Below are 27,046 nucleotides of genomic sequence, written 5' to 3' on the forward strand. Positions count from 1 at the left end.
TGGCACAGTGGGAGGGAGGTGCTTGACAGTAGCAAGGGCAATCTCATGTGTTGAGGAGGAAGGAAATGTGAGCAGTCAGCAGAGAAGAGCTCTGAAACCATAGGGTGCTGTGTCAGGATCACCTTTTAGTTCAGAGAGTGTCCCCACCTGGGATGCAGGATAAGGAGGTAAGCCCGCAGGATTTGCCTGCAGATGCACAGAAACAAGCTCGTTCATAGCCATTAGTTATATTGCAAAAACATTTGATTCAGCTCCTGTGCTTACACACTGAGTTTAAAAATGGCAAATGCTGTGGGCTTTTCTAATAATACATGTATTTTTTTCTATAGAAAGGAATTCTATGTTGTTTTTCTATAATTAATCCTAGAATGTTCACAGGTCTGTCAAATGCACACAGAGCTAACTAGCTACACCTTTAGATGTAACTAAATCTAAGTAGGCTGTACTTAACAAAATGTTTCGGGAGGCTTTATGAAGATTACCTACTTTTTATCCTCTTAGCAGAATAGAGGATGATACTATAGATACATATAGATACATTTTCCATTTCTTCATGCATTTCCATGATTTTAAGTATTTAGAATTGCAAATAGAAATCTTCTATAAATTTAAAAGTCAATACTAAATACATTCACATTTCACTATAGTCAGTCCCAAAGCACTTTAATCTGTCATATCACAGTGGTTAACTAATAGGCTTGTATTTCCTTTACTATAGTCAATGAATTTATTCTCACTTATCTGTTATGGGGATGGATAAAAATTGATACCAGACAAAATAATCAAATTATATCCTTCTGATTTCTACCAAGTGATTTATTAAATATTAATTGAATAACTACAGATTGCTTACATGATTCAAATGGATTTTTTTATTTACACTAGTAATTCTACCAAAAAAAAGAATATAAGAATACACAAAATACAGATTTCTTATTAAGTTCTTTCCTACTCTCCTTGAGGGAAAAAGATTTTTTTTTTCCTTCTACATTTCCAAGTCTGAGCCACTTTCTTATGAGCAGTTTATCAGTAGATAAAACATTTCAAATTTTGGAAAATAAGGTACTCAGAATATTTGAGAATAGAATCATTGTGTTTCTTCTGATATTTCCCAAGCAAAGTATATTCATACCTACTTTGCAGTATACATTGCTGTAAGCCAGATAACTGCAGAGCACACTTAGTACACTCAGTGTGCATGGGTCGAACCATCTGTAGACCACAAGCAGAATAAGCCACAAGTTGTTCAGCTGCATCTGTGTAATTGCACAAAGCACAGTTGATCTGCCCATGCATATTAAGCCCGAAGTACCCAGAACTACACTGGATTAGCTATGCACACACAGACCATCTGGACAATATACATACAGTTGGTTCAGCACTTCCCTGATGGATGTGGACTACTGTATGCCTTGTGTAATTTCAGATCTATACATATGTCAAAAATAACTTGAACTATCAAATATCCACAGAGCATCTGCAAATTTTTATGGTCTTCTATTTAGATTTCACCTAAATAATTTTTATAGGCAAAGTAGAGGAACATATTAGTAAATAGATGAAGAGATGGTGCCTTGTCAAACAATGCTTCGAAATCAGTTACACATTACCCCTTGAAGAAGTCAACTAAATGATATATAACTCTCTGAAAAAGAGACAAGCTTGAACAAGAAGATAATTTCCTAACCTGGTAAACATCTAGTTTACTGGTAATTTTCATGTTCTTCATGCCTTCATAACAAATAGTGATGTGAATTTATGGAGAGTTTGGTCAGGAGAACCTTAGCATACATGTAGAACTACAGGACTGCAAACACCTAAACTCTGGCAAGTGAACTTCTTTATATTATCTATACGTTTAAGTCTATAACTGCAACATGCTTCAATGTTTGATCTCCTGGTACAACACCCATGAATTAAAATTTAGCTGCTACAAAATAAAGATAAATTAGTGACTCTACATGTAAACTCACAGAGTCCAGATCTCTGTGTTATAACATTTTGCATTGTTTATTGGAACAATTTCTCATTACTTTTCATTTATCAACTAGTCATTATGATTCTTGTCTTCAACATAAAGAATAAATATAAATTAGCTTCCTCAAAGTGTGGACTTGTGAGAGGAGAGGAAGGAAAGTATGGGAAACCACTGCAGTTTTATATCTGTGGTCTTAGCTAAGCAGGAATCCCAAGCCAGAGTCTGGCCTGTTTGTCTCTTTTTTAGGGCTACTGCAGGTAGCAAAGGAAAGTAGGATATCCAAAGGAATACATTTGGCAGAAGAGCAGAAATCAGTTTAGAATACTGGGACTATACAACTTTTTATGACTCTCTGTAGCTCCTATATAATATTAAATGTAATGGACCGCTTTATAAGGGAAACATATATATTACTAGAATTTCATAAGGATTCTCCCATATTTTTTTTACCATCTTCTTGATATTTCCTCTCAGCATGGAAAATGCAGATCTGGGCACAAGGACTTGCTTGCATTAGATTACTTGGACTTGGCTAACTGTATTCATTTAACGCGTATTAATTTTAAATAAAGGGTAAGTACAATAATACTGCAGACATCAGAATAGGGTACATAGATATGCACTGAGCCATAAATAAATTATCTGAAATATTGGAAGTAATCAAATAGTATGTACCAGCTCAAGTGAAAATCTATGCTTTGCAGCTGGGTATTTCCATTACTTAACATGACATACAACAAGGTTATTGGTGCAATGAAAGAGTCACAGAAGGGAAGTGATGAGGGAGAGGTTGACTATTTAGTTTGCCACAGAGTTGCAAATAGCCAGAGGACAACTATGTGATTTAGGAAGGCAGTTTAGTGCTCGCCTAGGCTACCCAACAGCCAGAAAACAGAACAGACAGGGGTAGGAAATGCAGCTCATGTCTATGATATCCACACTGTTGTACAATTGCTTAGCTTACATTTCATTATGTATTTCTGCTAAACTCCCTCATCAGCTCCAGGGATTTCAAAGCCACATTTTCCATCAGTCAGCAAAACTCGTACATGGCCACAGGCAACAGACGATCTGATCTCTCTTTGCAGTTCTCTGTCATCACTATGCAGGAATGAAATCAAGATTAGTGGGATAGAAACTTGTAAGAAAACATGAACTTGGCATCTTAATGGTAATCTTTCATTTGGAAAGGCAATCATGGTTTCTGATCCCTGCTCCTAGAGCTATTTCTCTATTATATCTAGTAAATTCACTTGAGAAAAGGCAGTTGAAAGTCACTAGAGATATATTCATAACTGACAAGAAAAAAATTAGCACTACCTATGGGAAAAGAGGGTTTAGTTCTAGTTTTCACTCATGATTAATTTCTTTAATTTATGAAGAAAATACAAGCCTCAGTTTTGAAAATAAAACAAAATAAAATAAGCCAGCCTGCCTCAAATAAGATAACTAGCCAAGCAAAACCCCCATGCTGGTAAAACCAGAATGCTCCCTGTGAGCTATCTGTATGGGGAACTGTTGTCCACTGCAAGCTTTTTTCCCCTAGATTTAACACCTAGATTCTCAGTTCTGTCCTTGTGTCTTGTTTAGAGGAAATCAGAAAGCCACATGATGCAGACACAGTATATTATCCATCTCTCATAGTTACATATATGTATGCATTGTTGAAATTGTTATTCTCATTACATTTTTAAATTTAACTAATGTCTCTCTAAGTCAAAACATAGGCAATAGGCTTTGCTTTAGGTTGAAAAAAAAAGCTTGCTTCTGCTTACTGCTTTGCTAGTTTAATTCTATTAACTTCAAGCAAGTCATTTCTATTTTAGAAAACTGAAAAAAACCCCAAATTATTTACACAGTTCCATAGAAAGGAAAAAATATTTTAATGGGACAAGTCACAATGCAGCTGCATTACTACTCCATCTAAGCAAATATATTTAATAGCATAGAACTACTGGACTGCTACCAAGCTGAATGAATTCCATGCTTACCCTGTTCCTGCAGTGTATCTTGTGCAGCAAATGACTGCAGTACAGAGCAGCAATCTTTCTGCTTTCTTTCCTTTGAGTAGAGCACTGACCCCTTCTACTGACATTCTACATTACAAACTCAAGATTAATTTTCTTAAATATCTGTTTCCAAAACATCTGTTTCCATTTACCTTAGCAAGCATAATAGCACCTCTCTTCAGTTAAAACAATAAACAAGGCCATGTAGGCTATGCAGTGTACATTACATAATGCTACTGATTCATTTTACATTAAGGTAAAATTGAATTTAAGACAAGATTTAAGTTCTGGTCTTGGCCTATTACCACACTTGGGAAACAAAAAATAAAAGCTGATGGAAAACAGATTACACCATACCCTGTGATGATGCCAAATTTGCAGAGCTAACAAAACCAAAGATGTCACCACACTCAAATTATTAGTTTTGTGGGTTGCCTAACCCCAATAATAGCATTCAGGTACTTGCTATCTCATGTGGTCAGTGGAAAGGCCAGAAGCCTGAAAGACACAATGACAAAAGTATTTACTTTTGAACAGTTTTAGTTATGCTTGTTTCTGTGGAGTTTTTTTCTAAACAGACAGAACAGCAAGCACTGATTTCACTCTTGAGATTCCCCTGAATCAAGGAAGCAGATGCAGGAACATCAGGAACATGTCTAACACACAAGATAATGGGGAAAAAAATCAATTGTAATTAAGTAAACCAAAAGAATTTCCCGTTCGCGTGCACAGTGATGGGGCTGCTATGAAGGGGTAACCTCCCCCCAAACTGTAGAAACTTGTAAATACCTTTTTATACTGCACAGGAAATTCAGACACATATGAAAGGTAGAACTTTTGAAACTTTATCCCCTTGCTTTTAAGTCACTGTACACTCAAGGCATGCCTCAGCACATGCTTGTGCACAGTGCAGAGAGGAGGCAGTAACAGCTTCCTTCACTGCTCTGTTTTAGAAGGAGGGTATCATATGCTAAGTCACTGCAGTGCACACCCAAAGTGAGGGATTCATCTCACAGACTGTCTTCAAAATGAGCAAGTGCACAAGCAATGGGAGATGTTCAAACCACAAACCAGCTCCACAGCCTAGGAAGCACTACTGTCACTGCATGACTTTGGAAATGCTCCTGTGGTCATCAGCCCCTTCTGCAGCCCTCAGGTTTTACGACATGTAACAAATACATGGGCTACATGTGACAAGTGTTTTTCAGAGTAATTTGTATGCTGTATGTTAATTTCATCTAACATGGCATTTGTATTGCTGTTTATGTGGGCAAGGCAATGTATCCTTGTTCACTGGCCACCCCTGATCCTAAGGATAGGAACTCACCTGCAGCTCTCTCCACATGGTCCTCAGCAGTTTTGTGATTCTGAACACAAAAATGAGCAACCATTTTTACCAACAGGAAGAGGATTGTTCTATTTCTTAGTATGCTGCTTTGAACTTAATAATTTTCTAACAATATGTAAGAAATGGCTTATTACCAGGAGATTAACAATTTCTCTTTACAGTAGCATAACTAGCATCTCTTCTTGCAGATACACATTTAACTTTAAAAACTATTTCACATATACATATATCTTTCAAAATAAAAATAAAAAAAAGTCACATCACTACTGTAAAGAAACTTCCAAAACACAGACCCGGTCAAAAATAAACATGTAAGCAATTCTCACCTATTTCCTGATTAAGTTTGAACTGATTTTCAACAAAATTTTGAATTAACAATGACAGTCCAATGTAATTTTCCAAAATTCTTGTTCAGTGGACACTCAGGAGGCTATCATGTTTCAGTTTTATGTCCAGGCATGTCTATACATGACATGGTCTTGAGACATGACAGTGCTCAAGCCCTGACACCTTGTGCCCTAGAGGTAGTACAGTCGCATAGTTCATTTCCTCTATTGAATATTAGATATTTGGCTTGTTTTGAGATCTAAAAACTCCTACATGACTCTCAGTATTTTCAGTTGCATAGAGGGGAAAACAATCTTGAAAATTCCTAGAAACCATTCCTAAATGGTTCTTACTATTAAATGGTTAACTACAAGTTGCAGCAACAGGACCTGCTGTCTCTGCCCCACCCTTTGAGCAATGCCTTATTGGAAAAAGTTCTGGATTTGCAAAGAAAGGTAGAGCCTAGGAATTAGTATTTCCACAGAAGCAGTGTTTTGAAAGCCACTGAGTGAAGATTGTTAGCCACACTGACTCATTTAAAAGCAAAGATTTCACGTTTTTTTTCCTTTTGAGGTGTTGGTGACTTTCCAGTCATTTAATATTTTCTATTCCAACCTTACAATAAATGTTCAGGATGTTAAGTTGATTTTTGATGGGAATGTAAAGATATAATAAATAATCCAGTCAAAAGTCAAGAGCAATAATATTATAGATTATGAAATCTGGTGATATTGGGACTTTGGGAGTTTTTTTTAATTCTATGACTGGTCAGGAAGAACAATTAGAGAAATGTGCTTCTTAAAATAAATAAGAATATGTTATGTGCAGGAACTTTAAATGTTTAGCAGCCCAGAACATTTGAAAACTGATGAACTTAATGCTATGAAGTGTACTGAGAAAACAGAAAAAATGTAAAACTTGGACATTATCACCAGCTACTATGTGTTATTTAAAAATGGAAAACCATTAACCAGAAATTTCTGAAAGATTGATATATACTTAAAAATAGCATAAACGATAACAAATTTTGCAGAAAAACATTCAGTCATTCAAATTCTGAGCCACTTTCTGTTACCACCCTGAAGATCAGATAATCTGCTAAAAAGCAAGCAACATTTACTTTATCAAATATAGTACTGAGCTATGTGGTTAAACATAGAATTGTAGTGCACATTTAGTGATGATATTGCAAAGAAATTATTCTCAAATCTAGGTACAGAAATATGAAAAAAGGAAAGAGGTTTGAGATCTATAGTTCTTATAAATATCACACATCAAATATACACAAACTATATTAATGAGGCTAATGAAGTAATAAAATATTTAATAATTTTAAAGTTTTCTACCTTTCATTCTATCTTAAATTGAAACTCATAGATTACTAGGTATGTACCACGTGACTCTGTTCATGTGGCTCCACCTGTAAGATGAAAGCTCAAATAGAAGAATCAACATGGTACAGTAAAGACGACAGCAAACAATGTCAGATCTGACTAACAGAAAATCACATTTCTTTCGATCTCAGCTTTTCTGATCAAAAAATAAGAGTGTGCCCATTTTATAGGATTTGGGATTGGGGATTAAAGTATGGTTCAAACCCATACTTTTGTCTTTTCATTGACTGAAAGTACTCTTGCATTTGTGATTGAAACTACTTATTGCCATTCTAAATTGTCATTTTTAATGTATTAGAGACTAAAGTGTTTTGGAATGCTGTTTCTAAATAGTAATTTTTAGTTTATAATAGTGAGTTTAATGCCTTCTGGTATTTTGGCATCAGGTGTCCAGGGCAGTATCTTAAATTATAAGATTAGTCATTGTTGTTGTTCCATAACTCTTTAGTACTAGCAGACCAGTGTGAAAGCTAGTTCTAGCTCTGCTAGATGAGAGAAAGCTTCAGCCACTCAACCTCCCAGAGTCAGGTATTGATTTACAACACACCCAGATGAGAAAAATGAGGAGAGGCACTCCTCAGCATGTCATGCTTCTTGTCTGATCAATGCATCTGAAGACAAGGTACCATTTTCTACCAGACTCTGAGAGCTGAATAATGTTTCTGCAGGCGTTATATATACAGCTCAGGTGCATTTGTATAAACAAGCTTACAGGGAGAAGCCAAAGCAGGAAACTTCATTTTTTAAAACCATTTTTCAATGCACTTGAGTGGGGGTACAAAAATGAAAGTAAGAGCACTACATAAAGATGGGAATATCCACTTATAAAAAGTAAGTATGTCAACAGTGAACACTGTCAGAGAAAAGATCAATGCAATTTGTAGGGTCATGGCTCTAAGGAATCGAAGGACATTTAAGTCTGAGGGAAACATGCACAGTTAAAAAGCTTAAAAATGTTCGTGTCACATTCACTGTGAGTCAAGGACAAATTAGAGACTTAATATCATAAGTGGAAATGATATCAAATAGATCTTAATTTGTTTTTGAGGAAAAAGCTTATGAAAAGTATAAACATAGAATAATTTTCAGGGCTTAGCAATTTTGAGTAGGAGTTGGTTTGTTACACCTGTTTATGTAGTTTTCCATATTTATCACTCTCAAAATTCTTGGTTTTCTCTACAATTTAAAATTGCATCAAGATTTATGTTTGTAATCTAACAGATCTTACCTCATTCATGCAGGTAAGTTTTTGTTACCTAATTGATGTAATTGAGTTATATCTTGAAGAATTCTGATTTGTGCTAGGTAAAAATGTAATTTCAACTAAAAATCCTTTTGTCTTATCTTAAAATAGAGGCACATTAACCCAGAAGAATACTTCCCTCTAGTCTTCTTATACATACTGAAGTTTTATGAGCTGAATTTCACATATGCTAAAAAGATGCAGTTTCTTTTTCTGAACATATTTTGATATTTCAATGCTGTATGATTAATGCCTAAAAAAGAAATAGGAGTGATATATATTTTTATTGATAAATTAATACAAGTACTATTGCAATCGTGTAAATATACATATCATCCATCATTTAATAATTAAATTTTTGCAGAGTATTTATAAATTCATTATGATGGAAGTCTTCTTTTGTCACTTATAGTGCAAATTACTTCTCATACTTTAAACTGTGGGATGATAAAATGCTTTTTATACTACAATATGTAATGTCATACAAAATATAATGTAATTGGTATCAACTACATAGCAATTCTCAAGGTGGGAAAGGTTGAGGATAGGGGGCAGGAAAGGGGGCCTGAGGAAAGTCCTCAAAAAAAAGGTATGAAAATTTTTGCTCTCCCTTCCTGTCTTCTTACTTTTTTTGCTCAGACTTTTTCCTCCATGAAATCTTTTCATCTTTCTGGCAAGCCCATGGAGAACTTGAACTTAACATTATCCTTAGGTAAGTGGGTCCTAGGGAGCAAGATGCAAGTGTGCTGTCTCCCTCCATGTCTGTTTGAGCCTTTCCAGGCAGCAGGGCTTGCTGGAAGTGAGTGCTTTGGGAGTGTTTTGGGCTAGATTGGATCAAGGCTGGGTTTTCAGGTACGTGGTTGTGAAGTTGGGCTTTCTGTTGGCTCAGTGACAAGGGAATTCTTGGGTGAACTGCACGTTGACCACAGAAGCTTGTAGCAAGCCAACAAGCAGGAAGAGGTGAATGTACCTAAAATATTCCAAAACCAAATAAGGTCAAGATCAAAATTCTTACCACTGTAAAAGAGTTAAAGCCAGGTGAGAATGCAGAGCAAGAGGCATTTTTTCAGTGAGAACACAATGACCTGATGCATAACAGATGGAGAAAGCATAAGACTGTGATTAGGCACTTTACACAGCCTGTCCCCTTAGTGACTATGTCCCCTAAGAAGAGAGTGAAAAAGTGCAATATATTTTACAGTATCAAATCTTAAGGCATTTGTTTTTAAACAAGAGCACATAGATTTATCAGCAGCAATATGGAATTTTAATATTCTGTTTTATTACCTATTTTTCTCGGGCTACATCTGTACTATATTTGAGAGTGTGCAGCCAAAACTTTATTCTGTCATAAGCAGCTTCTGAGGCAACATGAACCTGCCAATATTTCTGGCGTATTTGTGGTGATACTGGCTTTTACAGGTAGTCCTTCTGGACCTGGGAAACAGATTGCTTTCAGATCTCCAAGTCTGCAGACACCTGAGCTTTTCTTGGAAAGTCTCTCTTGAGTTACTTTTGGTTTTGTCCCCTGAACACCAGACATGTTCACATTGCAGGTAAATGGGTTTACACACCTGTGAAGTTTATCTTTCCAGAATAGCGTCAGAGCTGTTGAAACCACAGGGGCCCTGCTGAAAGCACGTAGAATGGATGGTTGTAGCTATTTTAGTCTCCAAGCTCCCTTCAGAAACATCCTATTTATCCTATATGTAGTTCGATTGACCTAGGTTTTAATTATTTCAGACTTCCTTCTGCTGCCATTGCTGGTGTAAATGTTTTCAATTTCTAGATGGAGTGATTCATCCCAGACTATGAGTGCTTAACACAGCAGTTTGGCACATGAAAGGCAACCAAGCCTAAGGGCTGCTGAGGTCAGTGGTGCCTGTGATACTGGCAGTCATAATGAATCTGACTCTTATATTATATATGTCAAATGTCCTTGTCCAAGTTTTGGAGGCAAACTATGTTTAAATCTTATTGTACTTTTAACACCCCTCCTATATCTAAGGTCTCTTTTCCATCATGCTTACAAAGAAACAAGTTTCTTCTTATATAACAAAACCTGCCCTTATTCAGAATAAATTTCTAACTAGTTGCTTGAGCTATGTTATCCTGCTCTATAAGTTCTCAGAAAACAGACGACTGGTTTCCTCTCAGAGGGTCTTTGCAGCCTTTCTTCATTATCTTGAATTTAATTTTTTAGATGTTAACTCTGTTGTTTAAATTTTCAATTTACATCAACACTGTGCTTTTGAAGACTTTCAGTTCCATTTAGGAGATACTAATATCTGCAAAGATTCCTCATTATTCTCCTTTTAACCTTTTCTTTTTCACGACACCTTCTAAAACTCTTCAGTTTAAAACTGCTCAGCTACCAAAACAACTCCATCACCATAAAGGTCTTCTTTCCCTCTGTGATATCTAAGCATTTTTCCTTATGCTAGATTGCATCCTGGTTGGAGCAGGGATTTCCTTTCTCTCTGAATTTGAATAGCACATACAGATTGGGGTCCATATCTGAATGCCTGCCTACTGTAGACATACAAAAGTATCCATACGCCATACCAAGCTAACTTGTAATGTAGGCCACAAATTGAAATAGAGTAATTTGCAGGTAAGAATCTGGATATTAAGAGGTGTTAAAATTCAAGACTGTGTGCTTCAGAGGAGTAGTATGAAGGAATGCATTCAGAATTTGAGCCCGAGGTGGATTTTAATAAAGTTCCTGAAACTTTCAGAAGTAAAAATACAGTCCACAACACTGCAATATGGTATTTTAACTGGGATGACACATGAATGCCTCAAAAAACCTGAAATCCATCTTGTTTTAAACCCCTAAAACTGTTAACAATTACTGCTTCAGCAAAGCCACTTGAATTGGAAACATTACACAAACACAGACCTGCAGACCTCCAAAGAGAGGAGAAAACTGCTTACTTTGTGGTCTTCAGTATACTGCTAATCACAGTTTCACTACCCTCAGCCATTATTCAGCCATCTTCACCATCTTTTCTCACATGAAAGAGAGCAAATGGCTTGTATTTCCTATCTGAAACTTATCTGAACAGACAGCTAAAGGCATAAGCCATCCTTTTCTAAAGTACTAAGTAATCAAGAATTCACACAAAAATCAATATGAAATTCTTGTCACTGCTTGGAGACGTATTTTTTACCTTAACACCAAAATATAGACTTATATACATAAGCTTATACCTTTTGTATGAAATTTCAGCCTTATATCATAGTCAAGCTTACTTTAATCACAAGAGGAAAAAAACTACTGCCAAAACCAACCAATTTCCTGTATTTCAGAATTCTACAAAGCATATAACCCTGAGAACTAAATGCCACTGCTGAGACAAACAGAGAAATATTATGTGCAAGGAGGTCAAAGAAAAAGGGGAGAAAACACTATTAATACTATAAGAGAGTTAAATGGAACTTAATGTCCTGAAAACTTACTTGTTTTGAAACAAAGAAATAGCTTTTCAAAATAAAATCTAATGTTTACTACTCCCCTGCACTTAAAAAAATTAATTAATTCATATTTCCCCAGGTGTTCCCCCCCCAAACTCAGTGTTAGATATCATCTAGGAATCAGGCATGCAGACCTAAGAGAGGGGGTACTGTATCAGCTACTTTGCTTTCTCTTGTTAGCATGTCTCATAATTTATCATTCTCTACTCTTGGTCAGTAAGCATTTTTGTTTCTCCCAGTGCAGACATTAAATATTATTTAGTGCTGGTTCAGGAGTAGTCTGTATAGAGTAGTCTGTATAGAAACCTGTCTTGAGGGGAAAGCAGAGAGCAAGTCTGAGGTCAATGCCCACCAGGGACAGACTCCCAGGCAGCCTGTGCAGCAGCTGGACAGCACACAACCTACAGCAAAACTACCAGATGCACTGTCTAAAAGATATGAGAATTTCTTTTTACCAGGCTGTAGCCCCAGAGTTCCCATAAACTGTAAGAATACATGGGATTGGTATTGCACATAACACTTATCATTTTTTAAAAAACTGAACAGAGAATGTATGTGCCCTTCTGAGCCACTGCTCATTTTAAACTCATTATAGTGACACCCTCAGCAGATGTGGTTGATAGCAAAGCAAAAGAGACAATGGCTCTTTTTAGGTCAAGCTGAAGTTTGTGTGTGAAATAAAGTGGTAGCACCACTGTTCCTAGTGTTGCAAGAAAACAGTTTCAAAAAATGATTGCAAAATAAAAACTAAAAAATTAAAATATTGTTTGAATAAAAGTAATCTTCAATTAGAATTCTATTTGAAAGGCACTCATAGTAACTAAGATTTTTTTCCTCTAATCTCATTGCACATAAATAAAACTGAAAACTTCTGTCTACTATATGTCCCACTCATGAAATATGACAATGTTTTGACTTCAGACCAGGCACACTCCTCATACGTGGTGATGCAACACTGCATCTACATTAGCATGTCCACATTTTCTAATTTATATTTATATTAATAGAAATAGGTTTATAATTTATATATTTAATATTTATATTTATATTTTATAATTTATTTTCTCATATTCATTTTTTGGTGCTTAGTTGTTCCTTATTAGAGATGAACAAGCTGGTGACACCCTTCACCTGCACTCCTAGGATGTGGTTTTGTATTACAGACTCATAGACTGGCTGAGGTGGGAAGGCACCTCTGGAGATTGGCTGTTCTACTAGAATAAAGAAATTCTGCTAAATTTTCTCACAGATAAGTAGCCCAGGTGGGTGTACATTCTGCTGCTATAAAATGATTTATCTCTCCCTGTGTGAGTAAAAAGAAAATAAGTTGAACTGAAGGCAAAAATACTCAGACGCGAGGTTTCTACATTACATAGTTAATATTTAAGGAAAAAAATTAAATTGTTGGATAACTTTTTTTTTTCAATTAAGCATTGTTAAGGTAGCCAGTATGGAACTCTGAATAGTTCTCTATCTTTATCCATCACTGAACATTCCAGGTGGTATATTTGTCATTATTTAGGGTTTCATTTTAGAAAATAAATGTATCAGATTGAGTTTCTCAGCTGTGAAAAATACTGAATATAAACATTGAAAATAAAACTTTGAAATGGCTCTGGTACACTCACTTTAATCAGATTCTGAAGTGTCCTAGTTCTCTAGAAGAAAAACTATCAACTTTAAAATCTTTTTAATTAAATGTATAGTATTCTCCTGACAATAAGCAAATTTGGTCAGATTTGCCAAATAACCTTTTTCTGCCCCTTTTATTCGAACACTCGTTATCATTAACCAGTAAAGACTATTTAATCTAAGAGAAACACTAAGAAATTAAGTAACTTCTCAGGATCTATATTCTGTTCTTTCTAGATATATTTGTAGTCTTGCAAAGAGTATATATCATAGGATAAATATTTTCAGGGGATGTTTATATGCTTTTAGGCAATCCTAATAAAGACAGCTATTACTAGGTCTATTTTGGACCCTATATAATTTCTTATACACTTTTTTTTTTGAAGTCTGTTACACAACAGATATCTACTTCTTTTTGTAGACTCAGAGAAAAATCGGATTGGAAAAAAAAGATCAGAGGCCACGTAGTTCATCTCGCTGCCCAAGGCAACACTGCCATACCTATTTCCCAACAGATGTTTCATCTAACCTCTTCCTACAGACCTTCAGGACAAATTTCACAGATTCCTCTGACACTATTGCAGCTCTTCACTATCCTCTCTAGCAGAATGTTTGCCCCCATATCTCATCTGGGTGAGCCCATTTCTTCTGCCTTCACTTCCTGTCCCACCCAGATGGACATCTAGAACAGTATTCGGCTCCTAATGATCCACCAGTCACTTCACTTCTGTTTTCAGGTGTAGAACTACTCCAGGAATCCTGCAAAGCTACTGAAAGAGCCCTGCTGAGACATTCCTAACAGGAGCACCTATCATCTGCATTCAGTAATACCTTCATCACAATTTCCTCTTAGCAAACAAATGCAACAATAATTTTAAACAGAGTTTGGACACTTTAAATAATTAAAGAAAATGAAAGATCTTGCTCTGAATGAAACACCATTAAAGAGTAAGTAGAAAATGGAGTATGGGGAGGGATGAGAGAATGGAAGAATTGCAGGCATGTACATCTAGAACACAGTCTTGTTACTGGCTTAAAAATGCACTTAAATAACCAAGTATTTGACAGCTTCCTCCAGACATATTACTTCAGTTAAACAATACTGTAGTTGCTATTTAGTGCTTTCATCTTTGATCAATGCCACTATTAAATAAAGCCTAATTGAGTCACACACTCTTCATTTATTTCTAAATTTATTCTGACCTTGACAGGATTTGGGTTTTAGTTGGGTTTTGTTTTGTTTTACCAGGACAATGATCTTCAGTGTTTTGAAGTGTATTATGAAGTAATTTAAAAAAGCCAGTGCTGGAACCAAATTAAAGGATCTGTTTAAGGAGTAAGAGAAAGATGAAGATTGGTCTGCATGGTTACAAGGGACTGATTACCAAAACAGAGGGAATGAAATGGGATAGATCTTGAAAGCTTGAACTGAGCTGGATGTTTCTCACACCAAAACTAGAGGCGTTATGTCCTTTTTTCCCCTCAGATACTTGTGAAAAAAGAGGAAATTAATAAAAAGAAGGATGGAAACACTTTAAAATAGAGCACTGGAAGGTTAGAGATCCACTGGATACTTGCCTTCTGAAAATGCAATGTAAGGAGAATTTCCTGGCAGAAACAGGAAGAAGAGTGAGAGTTTCTGAGGTTGATAAACGAGTACAATAAATAGCATGGTGGCTGAATTAGAATGGTGGATTTTCAAGTGATATTTAACATGGCAGGGAAGGTTGCTACCCAGAATTTTTTTAACAATTTCTTTAACAATCTAATTTTTAACAATTGATTTTTTTAAAATCAATTATTTTTGCCAAAGCTAAATAGCATTTCATAAGAGCATGAAAAGGGACCTGGAATCACACACACTGGTGGAAACAGAAGAGACAGAAATGATGACACGATAATAAATAAAAGACAGCAAGCCTAAAAACACTGAACACCCGTGTATTCAGTAAGACATCACAGTGATTCTTTCAATGAATATTACTAATATTGAATAAAAAGAAATCAGTACATTTTACAGAAGTTGGACTAACCCTAGTATGAAAAGGGAGATGATTTTGAAGTTCACATTTGTCATTTAACTAATTACGTCACTCCATACCAAACTTTCAGTTGTTTCCATCCAACTTCTATATGTTTTTATGGATAAGAATCTACAAAGCATAAACCTACAACTAGAAAAATTGAAGTAACGTGTACCAGAACTACTGAGATTTGGGAAAAAATATGGAGACCTTGCATGATATTCCCCACCTCCCTACAAAATTACATTCAGTCAGAAACATCGGTCATAGGCTTTAATTGTTAAAATTTACTCAAAGGTTGCTTTTTTCACATTTTAGAATATTTCAGCTTCATGACTTTTTTTCTCCTGGAGCAATGTGATCTCTTAAGTGCTCTAAAATATTATGCTAAAAAAAGCCTCATGGTATTCCTTGTCTAGTATGTCAAACTGTCGCCAAACGTCTCAGTTTACAAGTGAGAATATCTATTGTTCAATTTTTAATTTGGTTTGCCTTCTGCTGTAGTCATTTTGGCTTGTGGAATCCCACTGCCTCCTACATATATCAACTGTTATCAATGGAGAAAAAGAAGGTAGAATATGTTCCTGTTACTGGAAAACAATCATCAATTCTCTTCACGATATTTAGCCCAAAAGACCCAATAAGTTTTTCCACAGGTGAGCTGGCACTGGAGTTCATAAACTTAAGATGAAAGGAAAGACATTTATCCAGAAGAGTATCACAGTTCTAAATGCACACACACAAATAAGATCAAGCTTTCTGCCCCTTAAAAAAAAATTGCAAAGAAGTACCCACTTCTCCTGATTACTACCGGAATATTTCTCATAACCAAGAGCAGGAGAACTTCGTTCTTAGTTCTTCAGTTTCAGGTAGCCAAAAATCAGAGAGAAGGATTTATAAAATCATTTAAGGGACAAAATTCAGTGCTAAGCTTTGTGAATTTGTCTCTCAAATATTTTGGGTTCTCTCATTAATGTACAAAACTCTAACAGTAGAATTCACATGTTGGAAGGATGTAGTGTAATATGGATAGCAGCAGTGATGCCATCCTTTATGTCAACAACCAGCTGTCCTTTAAACTGTTTGGAATTGGGGTAGTGCATTGAAGAGTCATATTCATAGACATCCTGAAGATTTTCTAGCTCAAGGCCACCTTAATTTTAAGAATGAAATAATATGTAATTAATTTTAGCTTCCTAGCTATCTCAGTTGTTGACATTCACAATTTCTGAAACTTCAAAGCAAGTTTAGGTTCTAATATAATAATAATTTCAACATAGATTTTAGTGATTGATAATAAACTACCCTTGCCCCAATATAAAGTATTGTTTCAAACAGCTGACAGGACACATGATTTCATGATATACATTTATCTATATAATTTTCCTGTAAGTCATCATAGTCAGACTATTATTTCTGGTACAAGATGATATACAAATTGTTGTTGTTTTCCTAGAATCTCACTAGAATTGTACTGATTAGACTATGCTTTATGCAAGCTCTTAATTCCCTTAATTCCCTGTGTCGCTCCCCCCCTTCCCGCTCTTGATACTTCCCTTAAAATAATGAAAACTTTCTGGCAAACTGAGGACAATCAGTTTGAGGCTGCTTGTCTCTAACTTGCTTTCCTGTGCCTAAATACTTCAGCAAATATTCAAGATCACACAAACCAGGCTCAACAGAATAAACTATCAGGGTGTCAGTCTTGACAGCAATCATCCTGTTATTGTTTCACTTTAGATCTCAGAGTCATTTTTAGAACAGTCTTTTTTCCTTTATACTTTATATTAACACCTCGGTCAAGCCTGAAAAACACAATAGAAAAGTAGGTGCACTTCAAGCATGCAACACTAACATCAGCCAATAAAAGTACAATTGAACAGGCTTTCAATAGCGATAGAAAACACCAATCCATTTTCAAATATTGCTGAATGAGTAACAACACCTTTTTCAAAGTGGAGATGAAACATAGGTGGCTTGAACAAACAGCCCAATCCCAGGTAAATTATTTCAGTGGGATGCTTTTAAGCACATACCTCAGACAAGCAGCAGAGAAATCCATTTTAGAAAAGACGCTGAAATAGGTTGATGTCCACCTGGCAAATTTCTTGTGCTGTTTGAAAAAGCAAGACGGTTCAGATTATGAACCGAGTTATATCTACAGCATTACAACAAGTTCTGGTCAGTATGTAAATGAATATAAGAGCTTCTAGCAGTGTACCTGATCAGAAAGACTAAGGTCAGAGGACAAGTGAGATAAAGGAGAGGGATGCCTTTCTTCCTTTGGTACAACATTCCTGTGAAGCATTTAGCCTTAAAGCAGAGTTTCTCTATGGGAAGGAAAACTGTACACTCCTGGAATGTTTGCTTTAGCCCTTAATGTGTTTTCCATGTGAAGGAATAACATGACCCTTTTACCTTCTAAACAGTTCAGGTAAAATACTTAATAATAATTCCAACAAAATCACCCCCCAACAAAATGGGAAACACCCAAAAATACAAGGCTGCTGAAATCCTACAAATGTAACAAAATGCTGTGATGCCAAAAAGAACTGACTGCAGTTTTTGAAAAATTTTTTAAAACACCAAAATTTTATTTTCTCCTTAATTATATGCTTAACAAGTACTATAAAGGAAGCATTCGGAAATTATTTTAGAAAAGAAAAAAAGGGGGGGGGGCATCCATGTCAACAGCTCACATCAATGCACTAAGGTCTAGGATTTCACATCCTGCTGGCTTACCTGATAAAATGGGAACTTCAAAAGCATTATGAAGAAAACAAAAATTAAAGAAACACCAAGAGACAGTCATAATGAAAAGCTTGAAATACTAATAAACTTGTTCAGATTCTCAGTTGCAAAAGATTACAAAGTGTTTATAAAGTGTTGCCTTCTCATCGAGAAGGGGGGGAAAAAAAAACCCTCTGCAGTATCCTCTCTGCTTCATTCTTGGCTTCCTGTTCTAAGACTCATTCTATGGCACCTAATACAAATCAGCAAATTGCAGGAAAAAAAAAGGGGGGGGATGGGAGGAGGGTGAAGAGAGATAGAGAGGAGGGTGAAGAAAGAAAAAAAGGGGGGGGGAAGATACCAAGCCATCACCTTAAAGGACAGCCCCATCTATCGGCAAAAGCAAAGAACTGGCTGTAAAAGATCGGTTTTTAGGTGATTTTCTGACTTAAACGAGCCTGAAAATCTGCAACCCCGTTTTCCTTCAGCGAGGAACAAAGGGCAGGGGTTGCACTGAGAAGTAGATTTCTTTATCCAGCGTTAAATAAGCTAGAGATTTCAGTAATTTTCATTTCTTTTCTGTTAATTACTTGTCTCTGAATCGTGCAAAGGAAATACTTTGGGTAAGTGCCGGCCATTACAAAAGCACTAGACACCTTTCCAGGTCAGCCCCTGGCACGCCACAGCAAAATGTTACCTGTCCTCTGTCTCATTTTACACCTCCCCACTGAGTAGTGGTGGTAGATTCAACACCATCAGTCACGAGTTCAATCACAAAAAAAGAAAAAGGGTTGCTGCGCCCGAGTCCCGTGACGTGTCCATCTATTACAGACTGCGCTGCTAATCACGGCGCCTGGTACACGACTGCCACGTCAGCTCTATACATTCCCTCTATTCAGATGGCAGCTGCGCAGCCAAATCTGGAACCTAGACAAAAAAATGCTCCTTTTTAAAATTCAGCCTGCTAAGTAACAGTAACTGCTAACACAATGAACTCCATCTGCATTGGCTCAGCCTCAGTTTGAGCAAAATCAGATGGCATTATATATTTCTCATTTTGCTTTGTGGCAAAAAAAAACCCCAAACAAACCACAAACAAAAAAGTCGGGATGACCATGAGCAAACACTTCTGAAAACCCCAGTGTCCACCATGCTGGAGGGGGGTGGGTGCAGTATGGTAGGAAAGGAAGGAAGAGGACAGTGACTAAGAAGTTAAGAGATGCACAGAGGAAGGGTTAAAAGCAATACTGCGTTTATTTCATTGTTTAATAGCATTTCTGCATGTAAAGATAGAAGAAAACAAACCTAATTCATACCTGCATGCAATAAGGCTACAATCTATGATATAAAATATACTTAACATTAGCCTCTGATTCAGTGACCCCAGGCAGCTTTAATGAACTTGATGCCTTAGAGTCAATTCCAGTATTGTTCTGATATAGATTTTTTCTAACATTTTTACATCATGAGATTTTGACTGTTTAAATTTTCCTTGAATCCAAACTATGTGAATGTGAATTTCTCCACCTCCCAGTGGTGACCTGACATGCTTGTCCCTTCACAAGAAGCACTTAGAATCTCTCAGTATAACACCTAATTTTCAGGCATTTATCAATACACAATGCTCTGAACAATTGTTCTAACAATGAAATCTAATCTCACAAAATTTTAAATATTTTCTCTTCAAATATTACAGTGATTAAAAGGACACAGCAAGCAAGCTTATGACACTAAATATTTAGTTAAAACACACCATAATAGTATAAACCATAATAAAATATACCATAATACCAGTACTCAAATGCTGACATACAAAGGGCAAGACCTAACTGCACACAATCATGCAACCTGTCTCCTTTGAATACGCCTGAGGTCTGATTTAGAACGGCTTCCCATGCTTTCATCTTTCACTGCTGTCATGATCACCAGTTTTGAATTTAGCTTTTCTGATGGCACTACTGGTAGGTTGCTCAGACAGGTCCCCATTAGCCCAATGCAGTTCAAGTCTATGACCTTCAGGTAGAAAGAGCTTTCTTTAAACCATTACCTTGTTATTATCAGCTGGTAACACACTCTTCAACTGTTTCATGCTTTCTTAGGTATAATTCTAAAGGATGATTTGTCCTTTTTCCATATATTCGCAAAATTCTTTGGGGTCATGAAGAGCATTTGCAGGTGAGAAATTATCTTGTAGCACTAGTAACACACCTGACTCAGAATCATCCTAAAAACTTTAAATACTAAACGGATGTTCAGATACTATTGCTGATGCCAATTGATCATTCACAGAAATTTGTCTGTTAATGGAGGATGTTTTTGGAAATGCTGCATTTTCTGGTGTTTATAAACACAGACTCAGATAAAAGGTAGAATACTTGCTTCTCAGCTTGAAGTTTTAATATGAGTTCCTCCAGTCTTTGCTATAATCTGGGCATGTGTGACATGTTACAGCCATAGCTCCTTTAAAACATTGCACTTTGAAATGAAACAAACAACACAAAATTAAACAGTAAACCAGGAATGAATGAACTAAGATATCCTGCTTTAAGCATCAGTAGAGGTTCAGCATAGGATGCTTAATATGACCACTGACTTTGAGAAATCTCCAAGTATAATAAACAGAATACAAAAGCTTTTTTTTTTTTGAGCAGCATTTCTCATGCCTCAGATTTCACTGGTCAGAGTGGTATAACCAGGTGCTCAAATTCACTCCAGCAGCTTATATTGTCAAGAAAATGGATAGGGTCTCTGGTTATCTTAACAAGCTCCTCTTGTGGCTTCTTGAACCGGACTGTCATCTCATATGGGGTTTCAGAGAGAAGACTTCATCAACACAACAGCAACTTCTTTCCAACTGCTAAAGAGCTATATCTCATGAGTTCTTATATATTTAATATTTTAAACTTATACATTGCACCACAGCTGAAGAAAACAAAAAAGGTTTCTCAATCACAATTTGTCCAATTCTAAGATACAGGGAAAGTTTTTTTACTGTCTCTAAATAAACAGCATTTAGTTGGAAAATTAAACTGCATTTAGTTTGGAAATTTTTGAGCTTCTTCCTGCAAGTGTGGTGACAGCTCCCTCCCTGAGTGCCCAAGCATAAATCATCTTAATGGGTAAGGGCTGAAGCAACCATCCAACAGGCCCAAAGGAGAACCCCTCTATGCCCTGCAGAGCAAGGACACAGTTGCCAGGCAAACTTTCCATTGCAGCCATGAGCTTGCAATCTTGCAGATTTCAGATTCTGCAGACCTGGTAACTTTGCATTAATGGAGATCGGTGGTTCACTTGCACTCATATACATTTTGACCAGTCCTACTCTTGGCTCTACCTCAGGAATACTGTGTAAATGTTTAAGAGCACTGGTGAAGAACATCCCACTAAGTTTTTGGCTCAAGAGCCTTAGTGATCACCAGGCATTGTGAGATACTGTTTTTCTAAAGCACATGAAACGATTCATCTGGAAGTTCTTCTCTGGTGACCCTCTGCAGCACAATTCCCTTTCTGAATGGAACCTATAATGAACTGCAACTGGAGAAAAAAGAGAATGTAGTCCTTTTTGTCATTATCCTGTTTCAGCATTTTTGGTGCAAAGAAAGTTGTGTACAATCTAGAGAAACCTTTAAAATTGACCTTAGAAGCTGAGATGTTCATATGCGGCAGTAAACCACATAAGCAACAATGCAGAATAGTATGCTCTACATACACAATTATTAAAGTGTTAGCAGTAATAAATATATATATATTTAATGGCAGTGTCTGAGATATATTTTATTTATCAAAACATCTCCCTTGATTCTTTACAGTATCTCTTTCTAGTGGTCTAGGAATGAATTTTATGAATTACAGTGGGTGTGGAAAACAGCTAATGGAGTACTTCATCTAATATATAAGGGATGAGCCAACCAAGTTCCTCCATGGACAAGCAGGTAAACGTGATAATCCAGGGGACATTTTCTCCTTCTAAACTTGTGAACCAGTTGTACTGCAGTCACAGAAGTGCTATACAGGCAGCTAAGGGTGGAAAAATACAATAATGGAAAACCAGAACCTGTAAAAATGAGATGAACTGTAGCAACACAGAACAGAAGACTTCATCCAACCAGTCTCAAGGAAAAGCAAGGAAAACCTCTGAATAAAAAGAATAGTAACTTTTTACACAGGGAACAGAGCCCATCTACCAGCTTCTTAACAGATATCTTCACAACAGACAAAGCCCATTTCTACAGCAATAGATTTTTATCACATTTGGAATGTTTTTGTGTACTAGATGCAACTAAAAATCAGCTGTTCTGGACAAGGTAAGATCTGCATTTTTGAGCCCAAACTTACCTGGAAAGCTTGACAATTTTACTATTACAGTCTTACATTCAGATGCTACATGAGATAAACTAAAACACAGATCTTTGTAATCTTCCAATTTAGCACTAACTTAGCATATGATTATCATCACTCAACTACTCAAAATAGGCAGATAAAATCTGAGATATAAATACCTTTATAGAAAATAACAGTCTAGTGTATACTGCTATACTTTTTTACATTATGGATTACAAAAACTGGTCTTACCATTGTTTATGCTAGAAAAATTCTTCAAAAATAACCTATTTCACACACTTTCATATTGCTTCCACGCTCCTCAGTTTTAGTGCCATTTCCATGACTATGAAGGGAACAAAGTAACCCCCTTGCAGTACAGAAAACTCTAGCGCTGTGAGGAAAAGTGAAAAGTTTGTCAGAAACTCAAGCTGCATACTGTGATTTGAGGAAATATACAGAACATTGAAAGCAAGCTAATGATGTAGTGGATTGGACAATTCCACTAAATCACAGAAAAATAACAGGAGGCACTGACCATTAAGGGTCATTCTACATTGTAGTGGGTTCAAAACATACTTTACTGCTCAGATTCAATTTCTCAGACCCAAAGTGATACATCAGAATATAGGATATATAAATACACATAGGAATCACCATTTTCTAACACTTTCTATCCTACTGTAGTATCTGCAGCTTGCTGTGCTCAGAAGTACTGTGCATGCCCTGCTGTGAACCATGATGCAAAAAATAAAAATAACACTTCCAGAAAATCACTATACACTTAAAGACAGTATTTTTTTTCTTCTAATTGAATAGATAGGTTATTAATACTCCTTGAGTCTGTAAGAAAATACCTCAAGCACCCACACTTGAGATGGGATGGAACACAGTGTACTCATACATAATAGCATAACTATTTTAGAACACTTCATGCAGCAAGAAACAAAGAATGTGAAGTACATCATTACAAAAATGCATGGTACCTAGCAGTTTTGTTCTAAGTTCTATATTGTTCTATTATTTGTTTGAAAGACATACTTTTGTATTTTGAAACATGAAAAGGTATCTATAAAATGTTATACAATGTAATGTACTGCATTGCAACAGAGGTGTTATCGAGGTACCAAAAATCAGTTACATTTTCTTGAACCTAACTTTCACAATGCAATTAATGAAGGCACCAGCCTGGTATTTCTCCTGAATCACAGCACAGGTTTATATGACTGTCATTTGAAAAAAAAAGTAAATTAGTAACTGGTAAGGTAAGGCCAATTGACTGCTTGGCAGTTCTTTTCCAGAGAAAGAGAGTTTTCAAAGATTATAAGAAAATGATAAAACATCTCACTTCAGAACAAGTGCTGAAATTAAATTCTATCAGTTATTTCTAGAACAATGTGAAGAACAGCTAGTTTCCTGTGGGGTGGAAAAACACATTTAAAAGGCTTCCATTCTTTCCATCAAAATTAGTTTTAATCTGATATTAATACAAAAACATATATTAATATCCAATCTTATTTTGACCTAAGGAAGGGACCCTGGTACTTACTCTTAAAGTGAGCAGTTACCTATTGGACATGAAAATTCTATAAATGCCATATTGTAAACAGACAATAATTTTGCATTTTTAATTTTCTGTTTTGACACTCATTAACATAATTCAATACAAACACCACTATTTTTAAGTTAATATTAAATGAAAGTAAATTAAATGGCAGTAAGTTGTTAAATACAATGCTGTCCAAAGTTTCTCTCCCTCTTTTTTTTTTAAGTTTCTCTGTGTTTTTGAATTTATTATTGTATCTTAAATTTGTGTTATTTAATTTTTACAAATTGCTGACTCCCATGAAGGAGAGTCATAGTACCACAGAACAAAAAAGTTGCTGTCCAAGGTACTGCACATAAAGACAAGTGTTCCAATTAATCTCGCAGATGCATTAAAAGTATTTTCAGATTTATTAGGCAGTAATTTTCCTTAGCAAGGAAGCTAGCCTTGTTGAAATTCCCTACATGATACTGCAGTATCGGTGTTATGCTGTTACTTTCCAGGGCCTTTTCTGCTGCATTCCAGTATAATCAGGCATTCCAGCACCTGGCAATACCCACCATGTATAATTCATTTAAGGACAAACCTGTTATATACTTTGTCACAGACTGATTTGCAGAAGGGTTTAAATCCAAAAAATGTCTTTGAATTCTACATGGTGCATGAAAAAAAGCTACCCTCTCATACAAATCTAGCTCACATGCACTGTTCCGGCATTCTGCAGAGCAGTCACTAAATGTAATTTTATCTGCAGTATTCACCTTACATATCTCAGAAGCATTTGATTCACAAATTCATGCAGTAAATAGCATCCTGAATTTAATGGCTACTTCAGAAAATAACCACAGACTAGAAGAAAATTAAATACCTTTTTGTTTATTTTGTTTAGTTTAATAATAGAAGTATATTTGTAATTTGCAAGACTAAAACAATGCAACAGCCAAGAACTGCAGTAAACCTCTCAGAGCTAATAGCAATATCCAGTAATGTTTTCCCACACTATCTTGAAGTAAATGGATTTAATTCACTGCTTAATCAGTCAAATTAACACTAATCCCACTATGGTTAGAAAAGATGTTTGTTAAACAAACCCAATTTATGATTTATTTATTTAGAAAGTGTCTTAAAGCTAAGATGCCTAGAAGAAGTTCTACTCTGTTAATTCAATCATGCTGACAGGGCTGGTTTCACCTAGCAAATTATCTCTGCAGTTCACAGCATGGCTGACAGCTATCTGCATAGAAAAACTGCACAGTAACCATTTAAATCATGCAAAAACACTCACCCAAGATGATGTAGCAAAGATCAGGATCCAGCTTCCAGACCCCATGAAGCTGAGGGAGCAATCCACTAGCTTGCTCAGGCCAGCAGTGTCTCTCCTACACTTGACCTAGACTGCCTTACATAATGAGGAATCAGTGCTGTATCCTGTGTGGAGGAGCAAGCTGAATGTCATCACTGGCAGAAGTAGGGAGAACTGGCAGCAAGCAGGCTGGTAGTTAGCATGGAGATCACGAAGTCTGCTTTCCCTGACTGTTCTGGGAGAAAACACAAGAACAGCTCAGAAATGCTGGTGTCATTCCTCCCCTGGAATGAATGACCGGAAGGAGCGAGGGTGTTACAAATGGGAGGCAGACAGCAAGCACTAAAGCTGCAGCTGTACCTGCTCTCCAGGCAGCAGAGTTCCTGTCACACTGTGTCTGCAGGACTGCACAGCCACAGCTGATAGGAGAGCAACAGCAAGGCAAAGCAAGGAAGGAGAGACAGACTGCTCCTGCATACATTTGTCTATGTCTTACTTACTGTGGTGAGTAGAAGAAAAGCAATGGTATAAGATAAAATCTGGGATTAATTTCCAAAGGAAAGTGTTATTTCCTCAAATAAATCTTACTGCGTGAAGGTTAGTTTCTGGAAAATAACCATTTTTTACCTGCTTTACATGGTGTTACAGAGGTTAAGGTGCTGGTATTACAGAGATTTTATTTTTCAAGAAAATGATGGGTAAGATACGTTCCTGGTTGTGAAGATGTTTACAGTAATTTCTGGTATTTCTTTGCCTTTTTTTTTTTTTTTGAGAAGCATTGGTACATTTCTTAGCTTATTATTGTTTGGGTCATATCAGCACTTCCTCTGTGTAGGGCACAACAGGAGAAACAAGAATGCAGGCTTAGCCAGCTATTAGAAACCTACACGACCTTGTTTACAAAAAGCACTTTATATTAATCAAAATTACTTCATATTACTTGTATTCTGTATTTTGTTTAATTTTAATACTTCAATAGTAAGTAAAGAGCCTTAAATACTGATAATGCATATACAAACTATTCTTGAATGAATATTTTGACTGATAGAGTTTCTCCTTACAAAAGAAGGCAAAGGTTTCACTAAGATGGGGCATGTGAAGTTTTCTAGTTCTGTTTGAGACAGCTTGATTAGGCATAATCAAGAGGAAATGCAACTGGACACAAAATCCTGTGGCAAAATTAAAAGACAGGTCACGAAAAGTTTTAGTCTCAAGGTGGAACACTGATGGGATTTTACAGGAGTCAGGTTAGGTACGGGGACTATTATTCTTAGTTATGTACTTAGTTGAGTAAACATGACTCGTGCTCTGATCTTAAATGGGAAAATCACGGTGAATGTGAAAGGGATAGAAATAATCCAATTTCTTGTTTACAAAATCCATTTAAACTATTAGTTTTCTTTTAAAGGTAAGCATAAAATGAATTTTCTATCAAATTTGATCAGTTAAAAAAATGCTTTATTATCACTGGTTTTTGAAATATATTGTCCTTGTCCCTTGTTAAATGCTTTCCTTTTTGCTTTTTTGAGTATTTAAAAAAAAAGGCAAAAAAAAGGAAAAATATCAGGAGCATTTGATATAAAAGGCAGATACCTAATAAGACCCACAGCTAGCATATCCTAAGTTAAGTATAACATAGAAACAAAACAAGTGTAAAGGAAATATAATTTGAGAATGATTTTTTAAAACAATTATTGCTGTATTTGAAACCAGTA

The 27,046-nt window shown here is 36.0% G+C and overlaps 1 protein-coding gene and 1 long non-coding RNA gene across 10 annotated transcripts in view; one reads left to right on the forward strand and one right to left on the reverse strand.

The window, feature by feature from the left end:
* Window positions 1-27,046, reverse strand: part of LOC127471015 (sodium channel protein type 1 subunit alpha) — a 165,377-nt gene that overhangs the window by 64,690 nt on the left and 73,641 nt on the right. For 3 of the 9 annotated variants that reach the window (XM_051787327.1, XM_051787322.1, XM_051787328.1), the window contains exon 1: window positions 25,314-25,806. The exons of 2 other annotated variants lie outside the window; for them this stretch is intronic. The gene's annotated coding sequence lies outside the window, so the exon portion shown is untranslated. Of the gene's footprint in view, window positions 1-17,468; window positions 17,546-22,734; window positions 22,877-25,313; window positions 25,808-27,046 lie in introns of those variants that run through there. 4 more of the 9 variants (XM_051787324.1, XM_051787326.1, XM_051787325.1 and 1 more) reach the window with 4 other exon arrangements.
* LOC127471088 (uncharacterized) lies at window positions 92-14,237 on the forward strand. Its single transcript, XR_007904556.1, has 4 exons — window positions 92-167; window positions 12,940-13,038; window positions 13,830-14,041; window positions 14,146-14,237. It is a non-coding gene; the product is annotated as an uncharacterized LOC127471088 (long non-coding RNA).

The sequence above is a fragment of the Manacus candei genome, unplaced genomic scaffold (genome assembly GCF_025592945.1).
Source record: "Manacus candei isolate 608988 ecotype Guabito, Panama unplaced genomic scaffold, ASM2559294v1 h1tg000023l, whole genome shotgun sequence".
In the NCBI taxonomy this organism is placed as follows: Eukaryota; Metazoa; Chordata; class Aves; order Passeriformes; family Pipridae; genus Manacus; species Manacus candei.